This window comes from Dermacentor silvarum, chromosome 2 (assembly GCF_013339745.2).
Source record: "Dermacentor silvarum isolate Dsil-2018 chromosome 2, BIME_Dsil_1.4, whole genome shotgun sequence".
NCBI classification, from domain to species: Eukaryota; Metazoa; Arthropoda; class Arachnida; order Ixodida; family Ixodidae; genus Dermacentor; species Dermacentor silvarum.
Genome location: NC_051155.1, coordinates 38,084,118 through 38,096,676, shown reverse-complemented (window position 1 = coordinate 38,096,676; position 12,559 = coordinate 38,084,118).

Below are 12,559 nucleotides of genomic sequence, written 5' to 3'. Positions count from 1 at the left end.
GTCGCACAGTCAGTGCCGCCATGATTTATACACGATGAGACGGTGCACGCTCGCAGCCCCCTCTGTGTATTGCAGCAGTGTATGCAAGGGCGAGCCGAAACGGCCGGTGGCTTCCACTTGACTCAACGTTGGAGGTCACTTGCGGTGAATTTTGAAGGCGCAGAACTGCTTGAAGACTGAACTATGCACCTGCAAGGACAATCGCTTTGTGGAAAACACCTGCTCTCCCCGTTGTCAGTGGCTTTCATAACGCCTGCTTTATGCCTGCGAATGCTGGCGGTCGAAATGGTGAACTCTCTTCATGTGACTGTTATGGCATCTGGTAACACATTCGTTTACTAAGTAAGCGAATGTCTTATGATAATCATCAGCCTATTTTTGTGTCCACCAGGGGCGTAGCCCGAAATTTTTTGCGACGGAGGGGGGTTCACCGACTCGACCGGAGGAGGGGGGGCATGCATCAGCTTTCCTCTACGTGAGGTCGTGGATAACAAATGTCAATACTTTGAGCAGACTATCCTATGTATATCAAAGACATGGGACCATCCCCCCCCCTCCCCCGCGTGCGCGTGAGCTTGTGAAGAAGTTAAGTAAACTGTAAAGTAAGCGCTGTAAAATACAGTAGTACGCCAGGTACAGTGGGTGTTTGGAGCCAGTTGAATGTGCGGTTAAAAAGGCATCGGCACACCTTGATAGTGCTTTGTTCTCTTCTGCCACAGAATATACTCGAAGCTCCCACTCTTTCCATTGCCGAGAAGTTTGCAGCTTTGTACTAAAAAGTAATCTCAGCCTCGGAACTGCAAGGGGAGTTGGTAGTATGGGCGGGAAGCAAAATGTACGGCGTCGGGGAGCCGCGGGATGCAGAGACACGCTGCAAGAAGCGAACTGAAATGGTTTTGTGCATTTGTCAGTCGTTGTAATTTTCGTTTTGTGTGAGTGGCCGCTTGTTGGACAGGATGCCTAGGCCGGCAATGACTCTGGTGCGACTTACAACCGCAAGTCGTCGAAATATGATGACGGGATTTCGTGCAGCTACTCCGACAAAACCAGTAACCGTGCGATGTTCCTCTGAACGAATACATCGCACCGTAACGCGACTGACAAACCACCTACGCTTGTATTACGGTTATTCATATTTATTCGTACCAAATATGAGTCCAAACATGCTTCGGAAGTTGAAATGCACGAACGTGAGCACTCGCCAGCCGCCCACATTAAGTTTAAGCTAGGGTCGATTCCGCTCAGCGGAGGTTAGCCGTATCGCATATAGCAGCCGAGTCCATGCATACGCCACTGTTAGACCTGCACTGAACGTACGTTAAGAGGATGATAAAAACTGCTTTTATAGCTGAGTCTTGACCACAGTGGCCATAGCTCTTTGAAGGGGCGACACTGTGCCCAGAGTATTTATGCAACGCAAGAACGGCGCATTTGTTTACATCGGCACGAGTACGGCCACCGCTCGCTGTTCGCTTCAAGTTCAGTAGAGACCGTGCACCGCTCACACGAAATATTGAGGAAATGTTCAAAGCATATATGAACACATCTCATGCACATATCAGAAGCGGTCACACTGAGACGAGAAGGCATGAACGTCCGGGGCACATCGAAAACGGCGACAACGACCACCTAGCCGCACTGGCACGCGAAAATGCCGATGCCCGCTGTACTCGCGTGGCAACGAACGGTGTTGCTTACGATGCAGTATCGAAAGGGCCATCACTTGTTCCCTGTTTAGCATAAGAGGCATACTGTGTTTTCGGTAACTACTAAATCTGGCAGCATAAAAATACACTCTCCGTAGTTGCACTTCGTTCATGGAAGCGCCGGCGACTGCTACCGACAGCCTTCGTTCAATAATGGTGCCTGTACCGCGGTATTAGCACTGCGCCGTGTCGCCGCTTCCCACTCTCTGTGTGTGCACCGTTCTACGCTAAGAGTGGTTCACTTCAAGTCGGTAAGGTCAGGACCGAAGAATATAAGCAGTTTCCTTCGTCGCACTTGCTTATCCTATATTTCAGGTCCGCCGGTAGCGGACGAACTCGTAGGCTGTGTTAGGCCTAATGAAGCTGCCTGAACGAGATCGACACCGCCTCAAACTTGATGTGGAGGGCTGTAAAGGGCTGGAAATCGTACATATCAGTGTCGGATGTACGTTTCGACCCAATTTGAGTGTCAATAAATACATACACGAGCGCATTTGCGGCGATATTCACGTTGTCGGCGCGATTTCTCACTCGGCAGCCGCTCGCACGGCGATCAGCACACTTGTTTTGTCGGCTTTGTCGGCACGAAGGCTTATCACACTACGATCACTCGCTGTCGTCGGTCGCGTCGTCGGTCGCTTCTTCGTCTTATACTTGTATGACAATATAGGTCTCCCACTGGCACAGTATCACAACTACGGCCGGCCGAGCGTTGGCGCTAGCGTGAGGTTGACTTGTGACCGACATCGGTGTCGTGTCGGCATATATTGTGATGTACCGGACGTTAAGCGAATATCGCTGTAAACAGCTGAAGTTTCTACGGAAACACAGCGCAAATTCCGCGTCGTCGACCGGTACAGCGCCGACAATAAAGAGTTCGCGTGCTCGACGGCTATGCTGCGTACGCGTGCGTCGTCAGTTGCACAAACTACCGACGCCGTACAAAACGGTTTCGGCGCCCGCCGCTAGGGTACAGCGCATGCCTACTCGGCACAAGCAAAAGGCGGATTGGCGCCATGAATCGAAAATCGACATCTGAAACAATGGGCACTCGGGAATGATCTTCATTGGCGAATACTGATGTGAAGAACCTATTAAACTCGAACGCAGATTGTTGATCGGACATAACAGTCTGGTCATCATTAAGAAGTGTTACGTTATGGGTGAGACGATCAGGAGCAATTGTTCACCAAAACTTTTTCGGGTCAATCTTAAGGGAAGGTACTTTCGACCACGATGTAGCACGATGCGAATCCAGTAGATCGCGATTGTAGGCTGTCGTCTGCACCATAAGGCTGAGTGAGATCAACCAACCCGATACGAGATTGAGCGTCCTACGCCCATTGTGCTGTCTCGTGTTTGTTTGACAGCGCACGCTAGATCGGTAACATTTCTGTACTAGCTAGTTGCAAGCAGTTGAGCGTTTAAGCACAGGAGTATGTATAGGTAGCCAATTTGTCAAAATAAAGCGTATCGTGCTGTGTGATATCTCGACTCCACAGGTTGGGTTGTGTTGCGAGAGGAGGGCAGAAGCATTTTGAAGCGCTTTCACTCGTTATTTAATACAGGCGCTGCGCGATAAAGCCCGGTCCCGATCACATCTTTCTCTTTCGATCAACAATGGTCGCTGCTGCACGGTCCACCATCTCGTATCGGGTTGGTTGATCTCACTCAGCGTGATGGTGCAGACGACAGCCTACGATCGCGATCTACTGGACTCGCATCGTGCTAAATCGTGGTCGAAAGTGTCCGTGTGGAAACACTATATACGGATCGTACTCGATCACGATACAATATGCCTGTATGACAGTGGTATAAATTCTTCATGGGTTTCGGGACCTCAGAGATCTCACAGTCGTGTCGCCCGGCCCGATGGTATTATAAGTTGTAGGGCGCAATTACAGGCAAGTGTATTCACGCTTTTCCTCATCTTTGGGAAATCCTTGAACTACTTGTTTCTTGTTTTTATCGTGCAGTGATATCCCATCACGCCGCTCTCTATACTTGCACGAATCTGCCCGTTGCTGCGGATGCTCATCGGTGGCGCCCAGCTGAGGCTATCGCATTGTCCCCTTTAATAAGAAACCTTAGTTACACGCCAGAGGCCCCTCGACTGGCTGCCTGACACGGATAAAAACTTGGCATGCGACATCGAACAAGCACCACTTACTGGGCTCTGTCAACAAAAGCTTCCTTGTACTACATGGCCGGATATGTGTAATATTTAAGGGGCGGGGCGTCGGCCCTTCGGATTTTCGAGGCTGTTGTGGCACTTAACGGCAGGCTTGTGCGGACACATCTATGAGACTCCATCTCACAGCCAGTACTCCCGCACGAAACAAGCCTATGCTACCGCGCTGTTGACCGCGCTGCCTGCCGAGTTTTTCATTTGCTCCCGCAAGTGACACAGCTCAGCAGCGTCCCTAGGGCCGCCTAGTCCAGATAGGGAAGTCTATCATCGTAGAGGGCGGAAACTTGAGGTCCCCTCGTCCATTCGCTCAAACAAATGAAAGACGGTTGCACCACCAATTGAAGCCTATATATTAAAGACAAGCCTCCCTGAGCGAGTTGGCTGTCAAATAGGGCAAACTGTGTGCGCGCTGCCCTTTATCGCGCAAACATTCGCGTGAAGGAAGTAGGAGGAGCGTCGGACTGCTTCACTGGTTGGTTTGACTACACTAACTTAGAGATCGCCCCACATTTTCGGACTATACATACTCGAGGGACCGACCCACATTTTTAGAATATACTACCTTCGCAATCAGGCCGCATTCTTGGAGTGTATTATTTACAGGTCGGACATACAAAATTTGGTTGAAATAAACGTACTAGATTTGAAACAGTGGGGGTAAACCTGCGCTTGCATTGCTTTGCCAGGATTCTCCCCCGCGCTCGTGGCGAGCCTCGTGTCTGTGTACAGAACATTTTCTGGCTGAGGCAGGGATCATGGAAAAGCCAAGTTACCAAAAAGAAGTTGTCAAGCGATTGTACCTATAGTTGAAGTCGATGAAGTCCAGAGTGAGTTGGGAGTTTGAATGGGGCGGGACACCGGAGTTGACATATTAGCAATTCTTGTAGCTACAATTAGCAACATCTCTTTCGGTTTGTCGACAAATTTATCTATTTAGCTATCAACTTTTTTAGCGATATGACAAGAATTTCGCTACATTTTAGTGGCTTCAAGATTACAAGCCTTGCTTCCAGAATGGTTTACGTGAACACAGTTTAATATTCGAAAAAAAAAAAAACAACGAGTCGTTGAAACTGGCTATGCTTTGCTGTTCAACATCGACATCGCCTTCTCATCAACATGACCTATCGCGAGTCTAAGAAAATCGTCTCTTTTCACGAATGACTTGCGAAAGTCTGCAGGCATAAGTTAGACCGATTGCTTGTTGATGTTGAGAAAATTGGATTACCCGTGATTGTTCGAAGCGTTCTGGATTTGTAAACGTTCTGGAAAGTAAACTCAATACTTCAGGCGTCACCACTCGTTGTTTTATAAATCTATTCGTAAATCTGCACCCTACTGTTAAAATCACTGCGTATTAAACATCTACACGAACCAGAACACTATAGAAAAGCGAAAAGTTGTGTTAAATGATTTCACCCGACCTTAGCGAAAATTTAGGACTCCAAACCAGCTACGATTTTTCAACTTCAAATGAACAATTTTACCGACAAGTTAAGCGTCATTGCAAAAAAATGTAGCTACAATTTGTGGTCTCATTTTAGCGACACTTGAAGAAAATTTTGTCACAACGCAGCACTGTATCCTGTCGCCTTTCGGGTGAAGTCACCAGTAGGAGTGTCGGACTGCCTAAATTTTTACGGCACTATTGTCTATATAAACACATTTTGCCCTGTACACACCCGCGGCAACGACCCCGTTTTTTAGGCTAGCACCTAATAGCACAAGCCTGTCCACTCCGATCTGTGACGTCATGCTATCTGGCGGGACTGCGCCATAGAATTTAATGGGAATGCTCCCGAGTAAGGTGTGGTGATTTTGACGCCACCGCTTTCGTTACGCCAGGCTTCGCAAAGGACATTTCATACATATTAGTGTGACGTCATAAAGCTGAGTGCACAGTCCTTGCGCTAACTAGGCGGTGTATAATCGGCAAACATTTTTACACTGAACAATTTTCGGGATTGGCAAATTAAATAGGCTACCAATCAAGATTCCCGTTACAGAAAAGTCGGGATCCCTCACTAAGATGAAATTATCTCCAAGACCACGGACTGCCTGTAATCAGTTTGTAGTCTGACGGAAACCAAACATCGCCATCACTTTAGCAGCTACCACGATAAAAGATAAATCACCTTGCAATCCTATGTACTGTCAATAAATGGCTAAGAGATATAATTTTGTTCTAAGGTTAGATAGTCTATGGAAAATAAAGGCAATGTTGCAGTTTCTAGGGAGTTCTCTGGTTTTAAAGTAAATAAATTCAACTTTACGCGTACTGCTACCAATTTCGATAGAACGAATTGAATCACCAGCTCAATGTCATCGCAAAGTTACTTCTATATTCCAGGGGCTGCGATGACGAAATACTTAATTAGAATGCGGAATGCTGACCATGGTGATACTTTACATAAATTGGTGGCGTGCAGAACAGTGTGCGCAATGACCCAATATAATTAACATCAAATATTGAAAGGGTTCAAGTTGCCTCGATCGTAACGGCAATGTTTTTTTCTTCTTTTTTTGTGTCTGCGTGCGAGTGACAATGCGGAAAAAAAACAGCGTGGCTTGCACTGGAGGCGCATAAAGAGACAGCGGAGCTGACGGGCACTTAGGTAGCCCTGGCTTTATTGCTAACCTAAGCACTTCCAAGTCATCCCCAGGATTTTCCGGAATTTATTGATTGTTGATCGATTATCGATTAGCTACTGACACGTATATACTCGACTCCGCCCTCCGCGCTCCCCTACGGCCTTTGCAATGATGTATGCTGCCGCCTGCCGCCACAACTCTGTGAACTCCGGCTGTCGGACGCAGGTTATCTCAAATTGTAAAGCCTAATCTTTATTGTCAGTGTCAATAGTCAACACCATAGCGTCATACGATGTGGATGCAACGGCTTACAGCCTCTGCTTGAAGCCGCAAGCCTGTAGCAGACGATGCTCGAAAGATTAAAGGGGAAGGTTAAGCCACCACCCAATATTATTCAATACACATGTCGTAACTTAGGTAAAATGATTATCTCAGTACATGCACTTAAATTTATAAGAGACATACAAATACTGCGACGCTACAACAAAGACAAAAGCTTTACAGGTACAAACTATTTATCAATACAATGCACTCTTGTACATTCTGGTGCCAACAAGCTTCACATCTCGTACAATAAAGCCTAAAATATTTTCTGGGTGGCTTATGCACATAAGCAACTGGTTTTTCATTTTTTTCGTTACCATCATTGTGTGATTTACTAGAAGTAGTCTGATAAATTTGCCAGCAATCACACCAGCTGTGCGCCTTGTGTGACCATTACCATATCTTCTGGGCAGTTCAAATTGGGCGATTGTTAAAGGTAGGGCGCAAAGAAAAGTTGCAGCACTTCATGCACTTTTATCGCGGAAGGTGGTTCGCAGCAGTTGCAAAGAAAGCCACAATATTGTCCAAAAGTGCCAAAAGCATGCGATTTGGGTAGTGGAGCCCACGTTTGTTCTGTTTGTGAAATAAAGTGAACAAAGGATCCTCTTTGTTAGTCGTCGTCACCATCATCATACATGCATCACAGCCAAACTCACTAATGAGTTTCACGAGGTAGCTCCCAACGTACACCAGACAGGAGTTAATCACGAATGGCGATGTATTCAAAAAATGTCACAGTTTCGCCCTAAGGGCGAAGCAATGAATGCGATAGCAACACAGCAATGTCATACGAAGTAAGGTGAGCGGCTTTGGTAGCAACAACACGCAGAACTGTTGTCGACGCCATCGGCGTTTTGCCCGCGTTAGCTCAAAATGCGTGCGGCGTTGGTGACTGTTGCTGGAGCCTCTGATATAAATAGGCACTTGGTGCCGCAGCTAAACGTCGCCTCCCTTCCCTCCCCCTCCCCCACGGCCTCTCGCGCGTCCGAAGAAGGCGCGTTTGCTCTACATATATGGTGATTGTAAAGGAGAAAAGAGACGCCTACTTCTGCAGCCCTTAAGCGAGCACGGCGCAGAACGCGCGTTTGTTCTCCGCCGTGCGTTCACTCCCCGTGAAAGACGCGCCCCTCGCGCCCTTTCACTCGCACATACAGCGTTCGGCGCGCGGCGACGATTTCATCTCCAAATGACGTCATACGGAACCTCACGGCGACGGCGACGGCGACGGCGACGGCGACGGCGACGCCGACGGCGACGCCGACGGCAGAAATCTGCTTTTGAGTGTCCATATAATTGCTATCGCAATAAAAGTCTCCTTTCAGGTTCTCCAGCTGTGCAGTTACCTCCTGTGGTACAGCTGTAGCAAGCTCTTCAGCATGAGTATATGTCACCTGCATCGAGATTTCTCAGGAGCCCCCGCACTCCGAGCACTGGTAGGCAACCTGAGCGCGAAGCCTTTTCATCATGACAAGATAGTGAATAGCTCGGTGAGCGCTGTTACTGTTGGTTTGCGTTGAATCACTTTGTCTCTCCTTGGTTACCTCCTCACTGGTACCAAAATCTTCGTGAGCAGGCAACATCGATTCTGCTTTTTGCTTTGATGGAGTCCAAGGAGCCGGGGGGTCACGACATGCAGCGTCCTTATGCGGTCTCTTTGCAGCAGGCACCACGTAGGACGGATAGAGCTCGAAGATGGTCGGTACAGCGCCTACAAGCAACTTCCGTATTCGGCATCCGGGAACATAATCACTCTCATTGAAATGTTTGCTAGCCACTACAGTTGATTCGGACTTGTCTTTGATGACAAGATTTTCATGTAAAATGTTTTTTAGTCACTTAGACCACAGTTGCGCACCGCTAAGAAATTGGTTAAAGGAAACAGCCGGCGTCTTCCATTGTTGAGATTTGCAATATTGCACACTAAGGTACATCGTGGCTGCAGTGATCGCGTTTACGGCAGCAGGGAGAAAAGATGCTTTTGCACTTGCAACGATCCCACGGAGAAAGCTCACACATTCAGATGCAAAAACCGGCGCACAATAGGTGGCACACGAGCAATCGGCGACATAGGCATGCTGCTTCAGATGCCGCCGTCAAGCACAGAAGTGGTGAGGTAATTACGCCCACAAAAGCAGAGCAAGGTTGCAGGAAGAACGTCCACGCTCATGTGGTGGCCATCAGCGGACAATTCTGATGAACGTTGTGCGCACAAGAATCTCACCAGTCGGAACAGCAGCATAGAATAAATAAGCAACTTGACAGCAGCAACTGAAGGAAATGACACCAGCAAAATCAAGCACGCATTACCCGTCGCTCCCGCGGACACGGTGAGAAGGTAGCGACCTCTTGCGGCGAGACATCGAGCTACTCGTCAAGAAAAAATTCTATTGACTCCCGTCGCGTTGCAAAGGCCGTACGGGAGCGCGGAGGACAGTCGAGTCCGGCCGTACTACTGAGTGGCTATCGAGTGGCTATCGCAAGGTATTGGCCACGTATTTGGGTTAGGCTAAGCACTATCAACTTCTCCTGAGCATTTTCCGGAATTTATTGATCGATTATTGATTAGCTATTGATTGGCTATTGAATGGCTATCGCAAGGTATTGGCCACCTATTTGGGCTAGGCTAAGCACTACCAAGTCGTCCCCAGCATTTTCCGGAATTTCTTCATTATTGATCGATTATCGATTAGCTATTGATTGGCTATCGATGACTGACTAACCTTAAGTAGTCCCAACCATGCTTAGCTAGAAATAGCCAGGCTCAGCTTTGCTAGTTCACATGGGTATGTGCCGCTGCGCTTGGACCCTTTCTGCACAACCGCCAGGATCGAGCCACAATTTCTGTTCGCGGTGGACACATTGCGCCTGGCTTAAACAGTCCCGCTCTTAAAATCTTGCAAAAGTGAAATACCCACATTTTCACACCAGCATTGAAGGGGTTACGACAGAAACATTACATTACAAGGCCGAAATTATTTCGTGCTCAGTGTGATTTAGAGCGCCACTGTTCTGACAGCATTTTCGGAATATATCATGAGCTTTCTTCAAAACGCCCCACACAACAAATAGCGCACCAGAACAAATTAACCTTGATGTTTTCGGATGCGTTTGGTAAACCGATAGTCGCATACGTGACCTAAATAAATTATTACGAAGTTAAGAAGTGTCTAAATGCAATAAAACAGCACGAGAACACTGGCGCCTGCACAACGGCAATGCTAAAAATATCATTACCTTTAGCCGCAGTGGGCCCCACTCTCAGAAAAATTTGTGCATGATATCTGGGGCACTCTTGGGAACGTGCCTGAAGTTGCATTTTGTTCGATCTAAACTATAAATAGTAAAGAACAAACTGTCACTTTATTGGGCTGCAATGCAAGAAGGCCGTATTTTCTTCCTCCAAAGATGTGCTTGGAAACTTGAGCAGCGCTGGGGAGAAACCAAATACTGTACGCAATCTAGGAGCAATGTACAGAAAGTGTTTAGGTAAGTAATAAGGTATATCTATATCTAAAATTTTCCAACACTGCAGCAATGCATGTTTTTAGGGTTCATGTAATTGATGTTCCCCCGCTGCGAATACTGCTTTAGCTCAGCTCTACCATATAATAAGGACGGCATGCCGTCACCGACAACTTCATAAAGAAGTAAAGATTTCGTCGTCTAATTCTATGGTTCTGTCACACGTAAATTACTATGTGTTTTTAAGGGGAACAACTACTGCCATTACCTTGAAAAAAGAACACATAATAAGAGGAAATTATTCCGAGCTATTTGTCATGAAAGTATTTTCGCGTGTACAGATAGGCTATTCGCCATCGTGAAAATTATAAAACATACTTTTTGCTGCTTTAAGCCTAGATGATTTTACAATATATGATTTAAAAAATGCTATTAACACTCTAAATAGTCTTTATAATGGTTTTATTCTGGCGAATATTACTTCTTTTTGCCATAAATTATTGTTCACAAACAGTCACGCATGACGGCTTCATTCGGCTGCTCACGCATCTTTGTTTTCCTTGGCCTTCCCGAACAGAAAGCGGGAAATAATGTAAATTCAACATTACAAAATAAACACCATGTTTGAAAGTAAGACGGGCCTGATAATTGAATGAATGAAAACGGGTTGAACATGCCCACCCTCCGGTTACCACACTGCAGAGAGCCTCGAAAAAACGCGTTATACGTGCCGTTACCATTGAGGGATTCAGCGTCACTGGAACGTGCACATTCTTTTTCTCATTAAATCTAATCAACTCTGTGCTTTTAAGTACTGTGTTATTGACGCCGAATAATATGTCAGTTGGTTGGGAAGAAACCTTGCTGGTTGACCAGTGACCGACAGAGAGGCGCAAATATAAAAAGTACAATTATCCTTCTCTATCAGCAGAATGATACCACATAAAACCAGCAGCAGCTCAAATGGTCTGGCCGCCATACCTTTCGAGACCATCTTTTTCGGGCGTTCTGGTGCGCTGTGTATGAGAAATTTAACCAAGACGAATGAACATCCAGTTTAAAGGGACACTAAAGAGAAACAGGAAGTTCAGCTGGAATAAAAGAGGGACCTTCAGGAATGCATGCAGTTTTTGTTGGGTGCAAAAATATGAGTTATTAGCTGAGAAATTCGTAAACAAAGACCAAATATCTCTTTCTCAATTTCTCTCACCCCAGATTTGGCGCTGAAGCAGTGTCGTCACAGATTTCATTGCTCTCAGCGAATCAGAACGCGCCATGATACTTCACCGCTTGCGTAAACGGCCGAGGCGCTGGCTGCATCATGGCTGCATGGCCGCTGCGTTTGCCTTCGCCGCGATTGATACCGTTGCTGCCGCTGAACCTTGTAACGAAGAGCTCACAAGGAAAGCATGACTGCATTTCAGCGATATTCAGTGAAACGGAGCGCGAAACGATCCTCCGTGCTCGAGTGGTAGATGTTTCCGCGTGCGATGGCGGTGAGCCGCCGGCCGCGCCAGCGGAAAGCAGAGCTTCGTTTTCGTCAACGGGAGGCGAGGCGTCCGCTCCGCCAGCCGACGATGTTCCTCACAGAACAAGTGTAGAAAGTTGCACACGTACTCGGTATGGTTATTTCATGGCTTTATTTAATGACATTCAGCAGTCACCGAGCCGCCAGTTTGCTGCTGCAGGGGCACTGGCAGAGGGTTTCATGAAGGCCGTATTGAGGGAAGAGCTGCTCGAGAAAGGACTGGCCTCTGGGGCACGCCAAGATACTTTCCGAGGGCGGGAATGTATACATAATCCGAGGGCGAGAAATGCAGAGAGCACACCACCAGCTTCTCTGGCTCTTTTGCCGTTTTATCATCGGCAGAGCACTGAGCCCTTGCGAACGCCGGGGAGCCAGAGCTCATCGCGCGGCACCACATGAAAAGAGACAATCGGGTCAACACTGCCGCTGCCCCTGAGCAAGCGCCTTGGGACATTTATACAGCCCTCAACACTACACACACAAGGCATTTTCTGGCTGTTTTGCCCGCGAAGTCAACGTTTTTCGAGCCACGCAACACGCAACCAAACACTGTAGAGTGAAACAAGCGCGCGCAATGATACATGGAGCAAAAACGAAACTACGAAACTATCACGACCGGATGTAGCGTCATGCTGTTTTTTCTTATTTATTTAATTTTGTGCTAAAATTTTACTTCCTCGCTAGAAACGGTTTAAAAGTTGGCAAATCCTGTTTATGTACGTTTAAGGTGTATTTCTATTTGCGTTTTATTAACAG